This window comes from Saimiri boliviensis, chromosome 4 (genome assembly GCF_048565385.1).
Source record: "Saimiri boliviensis isolate mSaiBol1 chromosome 4, mSaiBol1.pri, whole genome shotgun sequence".
Lineage (NCBI taxonomy): Eukaryota > Metazoa > Chordata > Mammalia > Primates > Cebidae > Saimiri > Saimiri boliviensis.
In genome coordinates, this window is record NC_133452.1 from 108,966,970 (window position 1) to 108,984,650 (window position 17,681).

Consider the following 17,681-nt stretch of genomic DNA (forward strand, 5'->3'; position numbering starts at 1 on the left):
GAACTCTTTACCATTACAAGAAGCCCTTGTCTTTTTTTGATCTTTGTTCTTTTAAAGTTCCCAGGGTTGCTTACTCACTCACTGCTTCCCTGGGCAGTGGAGGCTCCTTTGACTCCAGGTCACTCTGGGTGGTCATCCTGCCTTGCTTTTCTCCATTCTCCTTGCATTGAGTTGTTTCCTTGGTGAATCCCAATGCATATACTTGGACGTTCCAGTTGAAGGTGCTGTATTTATTCACCCATTCTATTTCTCTCTATGAGAGTGTCACACTCTAGCAGCTTCTAGTTGGCCATCTTGACCAGCCCCCTCATCAGTTTGAAAAGGAAGATAAGATGGATAAATTCTGAGCATAAAACTCATAATGTGTCAAACCTAACATAGGAAGAAATAAGAAATCTATTAACATTTAAATTCACATTTGCAAAACTTCCCATTTCTTAGAGAAAACTTCATACACAGTGGCTTGTCCAGTCAATTCTAATAAACATTTAAGGCTGAAATACCATTAATTTTACAGACTTTTTTTCAGGTAATAGAAAAAAATAAGGGAGCATTATTTGTTTTATTAAGCTAGCAAAAACTTAATATCAAAAACAGGATGCTGGTGCTGCATGGAAGAAAAATTACAGGCTAATCACTCTCATGAGCACAGGTGCAAAAATTGTATTAAAAAGTCAAATTGGATCCAGCAATCTGTAAACAGGACCATACATTAAAAACCCTGCAACTTATTGTAGGAAGACAAAACTGGTTTAACATCTAAAAGAAATCAATTTAATTTTATCAGTCAATAGAGTTCATCACATTAACAGATGAAAGGAGAGAAACAATTTGATAATCTCAACAGAGGAATGGAAAGCATTTGATATAATTTATGATAAAATATGTAAGCAAACTAGAAATAGCTGGCAATTTCCTGAAATTGAATATTTACAATAGATCTAAAGCAAATAGCACACCTAATGATAGAGTATTGATTTATTTTCTCGCCCCCAGAATGGGAAAATGTTGCTTTTACTAATTAAATTAAACATTGTAATAGATAAATTAGCCTAGTCAGTGCAAGATAGAAAGAAAAAGAAGATATAAATGAAAAGTATTCACAGGAAATATAAAATTTTCCTTCACAAATTACTTGCATGTATAATGAGAAAGTGTAACATAAAAAAATGGATAAATTATTCAAGCTAATTGGTGAATTTAGCAAGGTCACTAGATAAAAAGTCTATCTTTTTTTAACTTCTATATTTTAACAACAATAAAGACACAAAGTTAAGTTAAACTATATCTTTTATAATAACATCAAAATATATAAAATATCTAGGAATAATTATAATGAAGAATATAAGGGGTTAACACAAAAAGCTACACAGTATCCTGAAAGAAATAAAAGATAACCTAAATTAATGGAGGAAAACTCCATATTTATGACTGAGAGGACCCTTTTTAAAAAGATATCTGAAATTGATATGTTGAATCTATAGATTCAGTTTGATCCCAGGAAGTATTTTGATAGAAATTGAAAAACTATTTCTAAAACATAGGGTAAGTAAAGAGTCAAGAATATACAAGAAAAATTTAAAAAATTAAAATTTCATGAACATACATAATAGAAACAAAGACTTATTTTAAAGGTACAGTAATTCACACAGTTTGTTCTTGGCACAAATCTAGATGAATAGATCAGCACAACTGATTGGAAAGTTGAGTAACAAACTTACATCTATAAGTTTATTTGATTTATAAAATGACACTGTAGAACAGTAGGCAAAGGGAGAGTCTTTTTACCGAAGAGTTGCAAGGCCCATTGTTTAATCTATGAGAAGAATAAATTTTGACCTCTATCTTCCACTGTATTAAAAAATTAGCTTCCGAGGACTATAGAATGAAATGTGAAGGAAAATAAAAATGCTTCTAGAAGGGAAGTTGAGAGAATATATTTTTTAATTTTGGGCAGCTAAATTTTCTTAAGCAGATAGCAAAAAGCAGAAACCATAAAGGAAAAAAATACCACATTAAAATCAAGAACTTCTGTTTTTAAAAAGATAGCATTGAGAGAGAAAGAGAGAGAGAGAAAAAGAAGCAGTAAGTCACAGAAGATTAGAGGAACATCTTTCTAATGCATACATTGCATTTGCTAGGACTACCCGCCGCCCCCCACTCCCCACCAAAAAACAAAAAAAAAAAACCCACAGACAGGGTGGCTTTAAATAACAGAAGTTTATTTTCTTATAGTTTTGGAGGCAAGAAGGCTAAGATCAAGGTGCCAGTAGGGTTGGTTTCACTTGTAGACTCTCATTTTGGCTTGCAGATGGCTGCCTCTCACGGTATCTTCACATGATCTCTTCTCTGGGCACAAGCATCTGTGATGTTTACCTTTTATTTTAAGGTCATCAATTGTATTGGACTAGGACACTATCATAAAGGCCTCATTTAACCTTAATTACCTTTTTAAAGGCCCTTTCTCCAAATACAGTCACATTCTAAAGTACTAGGATTAGGACTTTAATATATGAATTTTGAGGGACACAAATGAATTCAGAACATGTATCTAGCAATGGACTTGTTTCTGGTCTGTATTAGGAACTCTTTAAAGCCAATACAAAAGTGATACAAAATCCAGTAGAAAAATAGGCAAAAGACTTTAACAGTACTTCGCGAAAGAGGAAATTTGGAAGTTATTAACATATGAATAGGTACTCAAGATTATTACTCATCAGTGAAAAAAAAATTTTTAAATCACAATAAAAAACCATATATACACACTGTACTGGTTACACTCTGACAAAACCGCGAGTTGGAAAAAATGTTGACCAACTAAAAATCTCATATACCACTGGCAAGAGAGTGACTTAACACAATCATTTTGGAAGACTGGCAATATTAACTATGATTGAACATGAGCATATCCAGATTCTGCAGTTCTACTCTTAGGTATAAACCCAATGGAAATACATACTTCTATGCACCCAAAAACATACACAGAACCATTCCATATTGGAAATGATCTAAGTATCCAGCAAACAATATTGTAATGGATAATTATATGGTGGCAGATTTGTACTATGGATTCTATATGGTAATAAAAATGACTGAACCATAGTTATACAATAGCATGGATGGATTCTGAAACATAACATTTATTAAAAGAGTTGAAAGAGTTCTGTATAGTTTCATTTGCTTAAAGTTCAAAAACTTATCTATGGTGATGGAAGTAAGGTAATGGTCATGTTTGGGGAAAGGGAAGTGAACTGATACCTAAACCGCAGAGGTGGGAGCAGTGCTTCAGACTGTTGATGATGTTCTATTACTGTAACTTGGTAATGGATATATGGTTGAGTTTACTGTGTGAAAATTCATTGTGCTGTCCATGTGATTCTCTGAATGTATGTAGTACCTCAATCAATGGTTTATCAAAAAATAAATTCCCTGAAAACAATGAAATATTAAGACTCACACATTAACACATGGTGGGAAGACATGCTATTGGGCAAGGAGTCCTTGATTGTGTCTCTCAAATCATATCACACAAGTCCTTTCTCTTCTACCTATCTTCAGATCCTCCTGATACAGGTTCTATGAATGTCCTATTCTGACTGTTAATTTCACTTTCCCTGTGGGTATGGCTTTAGGGAAGCTGCTAATTGGTCCAGTGTCAGCTAGGAGAATGTTATGTACTATTATGTAATATATTAAAACCATGAAATGTGATTGTTTGCAAAGAAGAGCAGCAAAATAGATTAAAACCATAAGTTTGATGGGAAGATTTAATAAACTTATCTTGTAGGTAGGTAGCAAAAGTTTTTGAGCTCTGATTTTCACTAGTGTATAAACTGGATGTTCACAATTTATATATTCTTTAATGTGTCTCAGGGTCTGTGGTTAGACTTAGAGAATTTCTGTCTATGACTTCATGTTTTTACTTTTTTCTCTATGCAAGGGACACTTCTGTAAAAGTCAAGAAGTTTATACAGGAAACAAAGTTATCTACATTTTGTAGATCTAGTGGGAAAAATATTTTATGTTCTTATCACATGTAAATGCCAAACATCTATGAAGCTAGGATTAAAGGCATTATACTTCTTAGTAGAAAAGAGAGAGACCAGTAGTAATATTTACCACATATAAATAATAGTAGTTGGTATTTTATTTCCGGCATATTAGGTCATAAGTGTTCCTAGGCAACTTAGAAAGCAGATATTATTGTTACCAGTTTACACACACACACACACACACACACACACACACACAAACAATAATTTTGAAACTCAGAGAATATGTTATTTCCCAAGATTGCACAGCAATGATAGGAAATTTATTTCCCAAGATTGCACAGCAATGATAGGAAATTTATTTCCCAAAATTTCACAGTGGCAGATATGAAATTTGAATCCCTGTATGTCTAGCTCCAAGCTGATGTTTTAATCATGCTGTCACATGGTTTTTTTGATATTGCATACCATTGAATTTTTTTTTCATTTTACCTTTCACCATCTATCTATCCATTCAATAGGCATTTGTTGAATAAATATTGAATGGGAGAAAGAAAAAAATTATCTGAGCATTGAGAGCTCATTTAAATTATCAGTCTCAAAATCTCAAAAAAAAAAAGGCATTTAAAATGTAACAAGTCTCACTTTCCCTTGAACTGAGTAATTACCTCTTGAAAGCACTTGCTATGTGAGCATTTTGTGGCTACTAACTGATGCCAAGTAGCTATAAAATACTGTACTCTTACCACCATAACTCTTATCCTGTAATGTAACAATGTATAGCCAATTGCTAATCAAAGTTACTTCTGTAAACCAGTGAGAATTCCTGATGAACTACTTTTATAATTGTCCCCTCTGCTGATTTGCCTTTTTTGTTTGTTTGTTTGTTTTTGTTTTTGTTTTTAATTTAGCCCCTCCTTTATTTGCCAGAATACTTGCCAGGGCAACTTGGAAGTGTGTCCCAGGCCACATTCTGCAATCTTGTCCCACATAAACTCTATGAACTCTATGTTAATTTTGCTTCAGCATCTTCCTTTTAGCTCAACAAATAAATGATACTAATATAAAAATCTGATGAACCATTCAGATTATACTAACAAAAACTAGCCTACTTACAAAGGCTTTAGCTATATATGAGACATGGTTCTCTCTTTTCATCGTCACCTACAGATTTCTCCTTTACTACATCTCATAAATTACTGGGATTCTATTTTATTTTCTCTGCTTTTTTTGTGTGTCTGTGTTGAATTTCTGTTTAGATCACTGTTAGATTATGAGGAGATTCAATGAAGTATAAGCTATTTGTATAGTTTGGGTATTAAAAATGGTGTTACATTTTCCTGAAGCTATTTCAAGTTGATGGGTGTTTATGAAATATCAGTATAATGATTATTTTGGAATTTGTGGGGGAATTCTTGTACTTCTGTGACCAGAGAAACAAAATGTATATATTTGTGGTGCTGGGATCCTAATTTTAGATGAACTGTTTTTCTCATCTATCCACTTTTAAAACTTTTAAAAACAATGTGCTCACAAAAGGCAAATGAATCACAAGAGTAATTACACATACTTGGGTAAATATCTTAAAATTCCATTAAATTGGTGGACAGTAGGTTAACTGTATATTTACTATTCCTTTAGCAGCATTTAGTTTAAATTCTTTGATCTTATTAGTCTATTGGCATGAAGGTCAAGATGTTAGACCTCTATTATTTGCAGTTGAAAGAGATTAAAATATCTATTACTAGGAAAACAACCTCTGTATTAGTCGTTGAGATAAAGACTAGTATCAAATATAATTATAACATGACTAGGAAATTGTAACTAAACCATTATTCCAAAATATTATTGTTGCTGAAAAGTATTTATAGAATTTATTTTATAGAATTTCCTTCAAAGCCAGTTAATCAATTCACAAAGGAATTAATTTCAGTATATGTGGCTTTTGACTACTGACTTTCACTTCTGAAGAGTCTAAATTTAGTGTATATTGGAGGGATGGTGAGCATCCATATTAAAAATAAATCTCCTCAGGTAGTTTTGATGAATAGCCATGTTTGGGTATGTTCTGTATGGTATTGAGGATTAATGCTCTATCAGTGATGTGAATTTTGTCATTTGGCTCAGTTTTTTTGTTTGTTTTTTCTGTAATGGGTACTGCTTACCTGCAGCTGTAAGACTGAGGCTGTAATAGACTGGGCACACATGGGTTCAGGAAATCTGTTCATCAGGGGTTTTAATAGTCTTAGTAGAACTTTTTGACTTGGGAGTACTTTCATGGGACAAAGGGCTTGATATTTAAGCAAGGAAAGTAGAGAATGGGGCAAACTTGCTATTGAAGTGCATCACAGAAACACAGAAAAATAATCTCCAGCATTCAGTGAAGCGGAGATGCCCAAGTTGTTCTGGCATCTGATGTGGGTATATTATATGAGGCACCATTGCTGCCCTTTCAGTGGGCTACTTGCAGTCAATGACTGACTGGCATAGGAATATTAAAACAGTTCAATTCCTGGGAGATAAGGATACCTGGACAGCCAACTTTGGCTTGAGGACTCTTTGGTGGCCTTGCTAGATCTTCCTTAGATTTCACAGCATTCAACCTTCCCTCAGACTTGCATTGCATATTGGCAGCTCTCCTAGCCTTACTCAATTCTCCCCTACCCGTGCCCCAGTTCCCATTTTCTCTTATACAAGTATTTTCTCTAATAATATACTGGATTTTAGTGGTTATAAGTCAATTTAAAATATCCCTCTGGTAGCTTAGAGACAAATACCCTATATCTGCCCAGCTCTCTGATTAGTGCTCCATATGGGATAACTTTTTAGGTAGATTCTCACTTTCCAAGTATAACCCTCATCTGAGAAAATATTCAAATAGCTAGTTTTCTTTAATGAAACCCCAGTCATTAGCCTTTATTCCATGTGACTGTGGATTTAAAACAGATTAAACCCTTTTAAAAGAGGCTCTGCAGCCCAATCTTGGGATTTGTTGCACTTTCAAATCTTGAGACAGCAAGTAAAAGATACTTTTATGATAACCCACAAGTAAGTTTCACTCCACACCATCTATGTATAATAAAACTTCATTTTTTTTTTCTTCAGAATGAATGGGGGTAATTCAATCTTTCAAAACCTATCTTCTTTTATATGCTTACATTAGTGAAATATACAATTTCACTCATCATTTACCTTTATTGTCACTGATTTTTGAGAATTCTTTTTTTTTTTTTTTTTTGAGACTGAGTTTTGCTCTCATTACCCAGGCTGGAGTGCAATGGCGCGATCTCGGCTCACCGCAACCTCCGCCTCCTGGGTTCAGGCAATTCTCCTGCCTCAGCCTCCTGAGTAGCTGGGATTACAGGCACACGCCACCATGCCCAGCTAATTTTTTGTATTTTTAGTAGAGACGGGGTTTCACCATGTTGACCAGGATGGTCTCGATCTCTTGACCTTGTGATCCACCCGTCTCGGCCTCCCAAAGTGCTGGGATTACAGGCTTGAGCCACCGTGCCCGGCCCGAGAATTCTATTTTAAACATTAATTTTACCCCTTCATTATCTGCCTTTGCCATATTTTCTCTTAGCTCTTTTACAACATCTCTATGTATTGGTAATATGCAAAATAATAAGTTCTGGGAAAAATATCTACAAATACACATGAATCTCTCACTTCTGGAAATATCTATCATGCAGGTATTATTTCAAGAAAGAAAAAATGAACCTAAGTTACCTTAGATGCAATTGAGTTATTAAACCTAAATTACCTTAGATGCAATTGAGTCATTAGTTAACCCTGCCTCTATTTTCTAATTATCAAGAAAACAATGATTTTGTGATTTCCAAATAGTGTCTGACATTTTAACCCTTCAAACTCATCTCACAGATTTCTCATTTAGTTCGTCTAAATGAATTTTTGTGGCTATTTATATCTATACTCTCTGTCCAGTTTTCATTTACATAGACCTGTTTCTTACTTAGATTGATGTAGTTTTAACATGCCAGTCACACTTGACTTTGCCTACCTTAAGACCTGTATTTTATGGGAAATTGCTGGCTAACTCCTGTTTAGGTGAGTAGACACCTCTCATTAAATGCTCACCTGACTCAAGCTCATCGTCTCCAGTCAAATCTCATTACATGAGGGGAAGCTTGAAAACCTACTCCAATAGAATTTCACTAAAACTTTGATTGAAAACTGTTACGTAATTTTTATTTCCTAAAAATTTCTATTTCTGTTTTCTTTGTTTAGAATTTCTGTTTTCTAGATATGGAAAGCTTTGTTACAGAATTTCTATTTCCTAGGAAGTCTTATTTGCCCTTATCAACTTTACAGAAGATTGACTGTAGATATCTTGCTTTATTTTCTATAACTCCTGATTTAGTCACATTCATAGGCCCATTTAAATGGCTATGACCTTTGTGAAAGTTGATCATACTAATTGAATCATTCTTGTCATATTCAACTAAAACAGACTTGAGAAACCAGGAGAAAAAGGCACTCAGGGCACCGAAAACATTGCTCCAAGAATGTAAGTCTCTGCAAAGGCTGCTGAAACTGTCTTTTGTACCCTGAAACCAGTTATATCTAATGGCTTCTGAAATAACTTACTACAACTCTTAGACTAGTTTTACCCACTCCTGTCACTCAGCAATCAGAGCTTGCAAGTTCCCCAAAAATTTGCTAGTGCCAATTAACATTCTGGAAGAACAACACGTAACCTATCTCCTTTTTATAAAAAAAGGAGAACCACCAAACTCCTCTTTGTTTTTCGGACATACTGAAAACTATCAGTATGTTTATACCCTGAATTACAATTCTTATATTCCAAATAAAGTGTGAAATATACAGATTTATCTCTACATTTTTTTATTTGACTTTAATACTGTATTAGTCCTTTTTTTTTTTGCTGCTATAAGGATATACCTGAGACTGTGTAATTTATAAAGAAAAGAGGTGACTCACAATTGACCCACAATTTCACAGTACTCAGGAGGCCAATCATGGTGGAAGGGCAAGCAAACATGTCCTTCTTCACAAGGCTGCAGAAGAGAGAGGAATGAGGAAAGTGGGGAAAATCCCCTTATTAAACCATCAGATCTCATGAGAACTAACTATCACAAGAACATCATGAGAGTAACTGCCCCCATGATTAAATTACCTCCCACCAGGTCCCTCCTACAACACATGGGGATTATGGGAACAAAAATTTGAGATGAGATTTAGGTGGGGACACAGCCAAACCATATCATTTCACACCTGGTCCCTCCCAAATCTCATGGCCTCAGATTTCAAAACTCCATTATGCACTTTCAACAATCCCTGAAAGTCTTAACTCATTCCAGCATTAACTCAAAAGTCTGAGTCCAAAGTCTCATCTGAGACAAGGCAATTTCCTTCTGCCTATGAGCCTGTAAAATGAAAAGCAAGTTATTTACTTCCTATATACAGTGGGGGTACAGGTATTAGATAAATACACCAATTTCAAATGAGAGAAATTGACCAAAATGAAGGGGCTACAGACCTCATGCAAGCTGGGAATTCAATAGGACAGTTATTAAATCTTTAAGTTCCAAAGTGATGTCCTTTGACTCCATGTCTCATATTGAGTTCACACTGATGCAAGAGTTGGGCTCCCCCACCTTGGGCAGCATGCTCCTGTGGCTTTGCAGGGTACAGCTTTCTACATGGCTACTTTCATGGGCTGGTGTTGAGTGCATGCAGCTTTTCCAGATGCATGATGCAAGCTGTTGGTAGATCTACCATTCTGAGGTATGGAGGATGTTGGCCCTCCTTTCACAGCTCCACTATGCAGTGCCCCATTGGGGACTATGTGTTTGGGTTCCAAGCCCACATTTTCTTTTACAGTGCCCTAGAATAGGTTCTCCATGAGAACTCTGCTCCTGCAGCAGACTTCTCCCTGGACATCTAGGCATTTCCATACGTCCTCTGAAGTCTAGGTAGAGGCTCCCAAACCTCAATTCTTGACTTTGGTACACCTGGAGGCTCAACACTCCGTGGAAGCTGCCAAGGTTTGGGGCTTGCATCCTCTGAAGCCATGGCCCAAGCTGAACCTTGGCCCCTTTTAGCCATGGCTGGAGTGGCTGGGATGAAGGACATCAAATCCCAAGAACGTGCAATGTAGGAGGGTCCTGGGCCCAGCCCATGAAACCATTTTTTCCTCCTAGGCCTCTGGGCCTGTGATGGGAGGGGCTGTCATGAAGGACTCTGGCATGCCCTGGAGAAATTTTCCTCATTGTCTTGGTGATTAGTATTTGGCTTATCATTGCTTAAGCAAATTTCTATAGCTGGCTTGAATTTCTTCCCAGAAAATGGATTTTTCTTTGTTACTGCATTGTCAGGCTGCAAATTTTCCAAACTTTTATGCTCTGTCACTTCTTGAATGCTTTACTGCTTAGAAATTTCTTCTGCCAGATACCCTAAATCATCACTCTCTAGTTCAAAGTTCCACAGATCTCTAGGGCAGGGGCAAAATGCATCACTCTCTTATCATAGTAAGAGTGACCTTTACTTCATTCACAAGAAGTTCCTCATCTCCATCTGAGACTACCTCAGCCTGGACTTCGCTGTCCATATTCCTGTCAGCACTTTGGTCAAAGTCATTTAACAGGTCACTAGGAAGTTCCAAACTTTTCTATATCTTCTAGTATTCTAAGCCCTCCAAGTCTCTAGGAAGTTCCAAACTTTCCCACATTTGCCTGGCTTTTTCTGAGCCTTCCAAACTATTCCCACATCTGTATGTTACCCAGTTCCAAAGTTGCTTGCTTCCACATTTTTGGGTATCTTATATAAGCACCCCACTATCTGCAGTACCAATTTACTGTATTAATTTTTTCTCATGCTGTTACAAGGACATACCTGAGACTGGGGTAATTTATAAAGGAATGAGTGTTAATTGATTTACACTTTCACAGGGCTGGGGAGGCCTCAAGAAACTTAAAATCATGGCAGAAGGGGAAGCAAACATTTCCTTCTTTGGAAGGCAGCAGGAGAGAGAAGAATGAGTCAAGTCAGGGAAAAGCCCCTTATAAAACCATCAGATCTCATGAGAACTCACTCACTACTATGAGGACAGCATGAGGGTAACTGCTCCCATGATTAAATTACCTGCCACCAGATCCAACCCCACATTTTCTCACAACGTATGGGGATAAAACTACAAGATGAGATTTTGGTGAGGACTCAGCCAAACCACTTCATTCATTTTATTAAAAAGTCCCTATGTTTTGGAATTTTCTATCTAGGATGCATGAAAGAGGCTTACTGCCAGTGAGTACAGGTAGAAAATCAGGGGATCAGGGTTAGTACTTACTAGCTTGTCACCTGGGGAAAGTTACATACCTTCTTTGATGTTCGGTTCCATCTGTGAAATGGGCATGATAATACCCAGGATTGTTGTGGGAGTTAAACAAATTGTGTATATATTTAGCCAGTCCCAGGCTTTCCTTTCTCTCTCCTTCCTTCCTCTTGAGAACCCTTACATTACAAATCCTACATGGATGTCTCATGGATGTCTTAAGTGTAATGCTGTATATTCAATCCTTATATGACTCCTACTCTGTGATATATCCTAAAACATTTGATTCTGATCCTATTTCTTTCCCTACTTCACACCAGCAATGCCTCTGTCCCCCTACCTAGAAGTAGCAGGATGTGTGCTGACTTGTGATTATGGACTTCTTGAAATCACTGTTTAAGTCACTTATTTGCCTCTCATTTTTCCAGCTCCTTGTTCATTGTTCTATATGGAAAGAAACCAGACATTAATTTTACTTTTAATTTAATTACACTTAAGTTTCAGGGTCTATCACTGACTAGGGCATTTTCCACAGCTCTGTGAGGGATCCTAGCAATGCTTTTATAGGGTTATATGCCTTTGTAAAATTTGCAAAGTAAGAGATTTTAACTATATGAAATTAAAACTATTGTCTTTACATTTCAGTTTTTCCTTGATCCCATTTCTTCTCTTGGAAAGTGGGTTTGCAATTATGGGTAGTTTTGAGATCTGGGTAAGGTGAGAATGAGACAGATCATCAGTTACTCTGGAGTCAGTAGGCTACATATAGTTCTCAGTCACCTCTGTACATAGTTAAGCTATTGTTAGGCCTTTCTGTGTAGGAATTGCTTCCAGGAAAACTCTTACTTTATCCAGAATCATGACCAAAGTGACTAAGAATATGTGCTCTGGTGCCCATGTTGGAAAGCTCAAAAGAAACCTTTGTGAACCTATTAATAAAACACAATTTCCATCAATTTTTATAGAAGAAAGATTATCCTTTTATTGTTTCTAGAAAATATTATACAATTTTCAAAAAATGTGATCAAAGAGTAGGAAGCAAAAATATGGAAAATATATAGTCAGAAAATAAAAATACTATGTTATTTTTCTGTATTAAAACTTTTTGTGTTATATATTTTAAATTTTATGTTATCATTTATTTTATTTTAAATACATATTCAATTATATACCTAATTTTATAGGTGTAATTTTTTTTCTTAGAAATAACCCCTCTAACTTCTATGAATTGTGACCCCTCAAATACTTGAGCTGTTCCTGAAGCACCAAGTAGCAAATCAAGAGGCGACTCTAGCTGAAGAGTTGAGTGGGGTTTAATCTGATTGCTTGAATCTTGCGTTAGTGAGAGATTTGCTAGAACTGCCAACGATAGCATCTCCTACAAGACTTCAGTGTTAATTAGCTGGATTGGGAGTAGGGACTGAAGACCGTGACTTATTTTATATAGTAGAAGATAAGTGGTTTTTTTTAGTAGTCTTTTTATTTATGAATTCTCAGTTTTAGATCTTGCCTAGGGGACCTTGTCCACCAAAAGCCGATAACATGATATTGTATATTTTCTTCTGTCAGTTTTATGTTTTTACCTTATATTTAGCTCTTAAGTTTATCTGGAATTTATTTTATATTTGGTATGAGATGAAGATGTCCACTATATTCTCCCCCTCACCCAATGTGCAAACACTCTTTATTGAAGAGTTTATCTTTTTCTCAAGAGTGAGGAGCCTTTAAAGTGAATTTATTATTCCTTCAAAATATTTAATACAGTAGCTTGTAACAGATTTCATTAGTTAACAAAACTTCAGTTGACTATAAATTTCTGTTATATGATGAATTTAAAACTTTGTTGCAAATTTGTGGTAGGTGTTGAACTGAGAGACATTGTTATGAATTTAAAGAGAAGAAAATATTGCATTTTCATGTAAACATCCCAGATATTGAAAACTAAGTCTCCTTCTTGAGAAGCCATTGAGTTGCTTTTGGTCACACTTAGTGTTGCCATTCTCTTTGCTTCCTTTTCCCAATGATGATAGGACAAATGGGACTTTTTTTTCTTTAAAAAATTTTTTTGGTATGACCTCTGCTTTTTTGGGGGGTCCTTTTTCTAGTCAGTTTTTTTTTTTTTTTTTTTTTTTTACAGGATCTTGCTTTGTTGCCCAGGCTGGGGTGCAGTGGTTTGATGTTGGCTCACTGCAGCCTTGGCCTCCCAGGGTCAAATGATCCTCCTAGCTCAGCCTCCCAAGTAGCTATTGCCGCAGGCATATGCCACCATAGCTAACGTTATTTTTTGTGGAGACAGGGTCTTGCTATCTTTCTCGGGCTGGTCTTGAACTCCTGGGCCCAATTGATCCTCCTAACTTGGCCTTTCAAAGTGCTGGGAGTAATCCATGCATGTTTTGCATGGGTTACTCATTCTGGTTTTGAACCACTGGCCCATTAAGAAAGTTTTTGTCTTGTACACATGTTATTTTTTTAACAAAGGTTTAATCTTAATCTACTTATTGGAAATAGAGTTTATTCTGTTATTCATAAATATTAATTTCTTCAAAGTTATCCAGAAAAGGGAAATTTGGGTCACCTACATGTTTAGTGATTTCCTTTCTTTCATTACAACACTGTTTGCCTGCAACTTGGTGTATTAGTCAGGATACTCTAGAGAAAGAGAACCAATAGGGGTGTGTGTATGTGTGTGTGTGTGTGTGTGTGTGTGTGTGTGTGTATTTAATTTATTAGAAGCAACTGGTACACACAATTATGAAGGCTGAGAAGTCCCAAGATCTGCAGTTAACAAGAGATGAGGGGACTCAGGAGGGCCAATGTGTAGTTCAAGTTCAAGTCTGAAGTCTGGGGCCTGAGAACAAGGAGAGCTGTTAGTGTAAGCTTCAGTTGGAAAGCCAGAAGGCTCAAGACCCATGAAGTACCAGTATTTTGGTATGAGTCAAATCTGGAAGAGACCAGTGCTCCAACTTCAGTTGTCAGACAAGAGGAATTCTCTCTTATTTACATGATGTTCTGGGGAAGTTCAGCCTTTTTTTTTTTTTTTTTCTATTCAGGACTTAAGTTGACTGAATGTGGCTTAGCCATATTAGGGAGGACAATCTGTTTTACTTAGTCTACTGATTCAAATGTTAGTATCATCCCAAAACACCCCCAGAGACATAAGCAGAATATTTGTCCAAATATCTGGGTACCCCATGGCCAGTCAAGTTAACCCACAAAAGTAATCATCACACTTTGTGTAAGAAACCATGACTAGAACTATAGCTTAGTAGACCTATGATCATTATCCTAGCTCTTGGCTCATGATAGAATGTAAAATTTTTCGCCTTTTGAGATTTGAGATTTCTCTTTCTCTCTCTCTCTCTCTTTTTTTTTTTTTTGAACAGCTTCATTGCCCATGCTGGAGTGCGGTTGCACAAACATGGCTCACTGCAGCCTTGACCTTTTGGGCTTAGTCAGTCCTCCTGCCTTAGCCTCCTGAGTAGCTGGGACTGACTATAGGCATGTACCACCATGCCCATCTACTTTTTTTTTTTTTTTTTTTTTTGGTAGAGTTGAGATTTTGCTATGTTGCTTAGGCTGATTTTCAACTGCAGGGCTCAAGCAATTCTCCTGCCTCAGCCTACAAAAGTGCTGGGATTATAGGTATGAGCCACCATGCCCAGCAAATATCTCTTACTTAGAAATAAATATCTTAAACTATGTTCAGTTCTCTTCTGTAATATTTTATGTATCATTTTGAGTTGGGCATTTTTAAGATGTTTAATGTATTGAATAAATGTGTAGTTATAGAGTCAAGTTGTTATGATATAAATAGAATAATAATGGGCTTATATTTTTCTTGAAATTAGTTTTCAAAAAAGAGATGAGAAGATGCAATATTGTAGATTTTATTTCTAGTATCTTTTAAAGAAACTCCTTGACAAGTGAATTTTTTATTTGATCCTAGTAATTAAAAATTTAATTTTAATGTATGTGATGAAAAGATGCTACTTCACCTCATTTTTTTAGTGAGGCTCAAAATCTTTTATAAATGAAAATGCTATAAAAAATTCCAGGGTACAAATCCAAAGTACCTAACACAGCTAGTGTTAGGCTTAGTCAGAACATGCAGTCACCTTCAAGGTGTATTTTTTTTTTTTTTTTTGAGACGGAGTTTCGTTCTTGTTACCCAGGCTAGAGTGCAATGGTGCAATCTCGGCTCTCCGCAATCTCCGCCTCCTGGGTTCAGGCAATTCTCCTGCCTCAGCCTCCTGAGTAGCCGGGATTACAGGTACGTGCCACCATGCCCAGCTAATTTTTTGTATTTTTAGTAGAGACAGGGTTTCACCATGTTGACCAGGATGGTCTCGATCTCTCGACCTCGTGATCCACCCGCCTCGGCCTCCCAAAGTGCTGGGATTACAGGCTTGAGCCACCGCGCCCGGGTCAAGGTGTATTTTAAGGAATGCTGACAAAATGTTTGTTCTTCCTGAAATGCCTGCCATTGGGAGAGTGAAAGGCATCTACCAATTGGAGAGTGACCTTGGTTAAGAAGAGGTCTCTTTGGCAGGAGAAATTCCCATGGGAATTCTCATCACTCCTAATGGTTTAATATCAAATTAAGCAAAATAATAACTAACTTTTACTGAGAGTTTCACTTAATAAATAGGAGGGAGGAAGATAGATAGGGGAATAAGCAGGACTTTTTTTTTTTTTTTTTTTGTACTCGGAACGAATTACCAATGACCAAGGAACACTGAGATATACTACCAAAATGTTAGTGGTCTGCTCCTTCATGTCACGTGCTGTCTCTTATAACTATGTTAGGTTCATTTAAGTTTTTATGAATCTACTGTTGGAACATGTGTACAAAAAAAGAGTTATCTCTGTACAATTAAACATTTCCTTTGCAATACAGTACTGATTTCCCCTGATGTTGTAACATCTTTCTTATAATTCCCTTTGAAGCTGCTTTGGAAATTCAGTCTTGCAAGCGTCCTACCAGTATTTTCTCATACATCTCCCTTGTGGGTCTGCAGGAAAGATGTTAGATCTTTGGCATTTACTGTAATTAGCAGAGGGGGGATCATCTTCATGCGGAGCCAAGGAAGCTAGGTCTTTTTTTTTTTTTTTTTTGTCATTATTTTCATGTGACTACCATATCATTTTATTTCTAACAGCCTTTGCTGTGGCCCCGCAATGTCTATGTGCACATGCTATCTCTCTGCCTTTAGCATCAGGCCTCAATGATGGTGTAATCTACTTGCGTACAAACTTGCCTTCTGACTTTAAGGATTCCACAGCTTCTGCTATTATAGGTTCAGGAACAGCAGGCCTTAAGCTGTATCGTATTTGGAGACTTGGAAGCTTTTGTCTTTCAATGATAGGCTTGCTACCCACACCCTGAAATGCCCTCCCTCCTGATTTGCCAATTTTCAGTTACCCTGTACGTGCGTCTGTTGTCCCAACACTATCCAAAGAGATTTGCTACTGTTTTTGGTGCTTCCCTTTGTTCTTAAACTAAAACAAAACAAACAACAACAACAAAAAAGAGTTGCAAAGTAATGAGGTCATAACACATGATCAAATGGATTTAATAAAAAATGAGTTTAACTTTTCTTTCTCAAATGTTGCCTAGTTTCTTCTTTCTGAACCTGTGGATTTGGCATTCAATATGCACTGTTGTGTCACACATATATTAGAGATGTTAAAAGACAAGTCTGATGTCTCAAATGAGTGTAAAGTGTTTACAAGTGGACAAATTTCCCCAATGAGTGTTCAAATTTGGTGGTTATGGTTGAAATGAGATTAAGAGTATCTTTTCAGGTTTTGTGTTTTACTGATCTAATGTGAACAGGAACACTGAATAGGGTTTTGCTTCTATATCGGTGGTTTATACGTTTCTGTTTATTGTATTTCCAGGAATGTGACAAGCACAAAAGGGAGAAATTGAGAAGGCAATGTTCTAAATGCTATCAGTCATCTAATCTAGGATGTGCAAAGCTAAAATCTTACCTTTCTTGTTTTTAAAAACATTTCCAGCTACAAAGTAAATTGTTTAATTTTTGTTCAGCCTAATAGTAAAAAGCATGGGTGTCATATGTATTCATTTAAAAATAAATTCAACTGATACCTATTCAGTGTCTCCTATATGTTATGACAGTCTTTTATCTATTTTACTATCAGAACAACAGCAGCTACCTCAAGTATCCTAAGTGCTAAAGCCCCATTTAACAACTTGAATGGAGTTGGTATATAATAGAGAGAATTACAGCTTTCAGTAGTGAAGGGCCTTTCGTAGATAACGCTGTTTTCATTTATTTGGTGTTATATAGATAGCTAACCAACAAAAGTACCAAAATCAGGAATTAATGTCTCAACTCTGTAACTGT

General features: G+C 36.3%; 1 long non-coding RNA gene across 3 annotated transcripts in view; it reads left to right on the top strand.

Annotated features, from left to right (window-relative positions):
- Positions 1-17,681, top strand: part of LOC141584318 (uncharacterized) — an 885,764-nt gene that overhangs the window by 148,096 nt on the left and 719,987 nt on the right. The window lies entirely within an intron of this gene.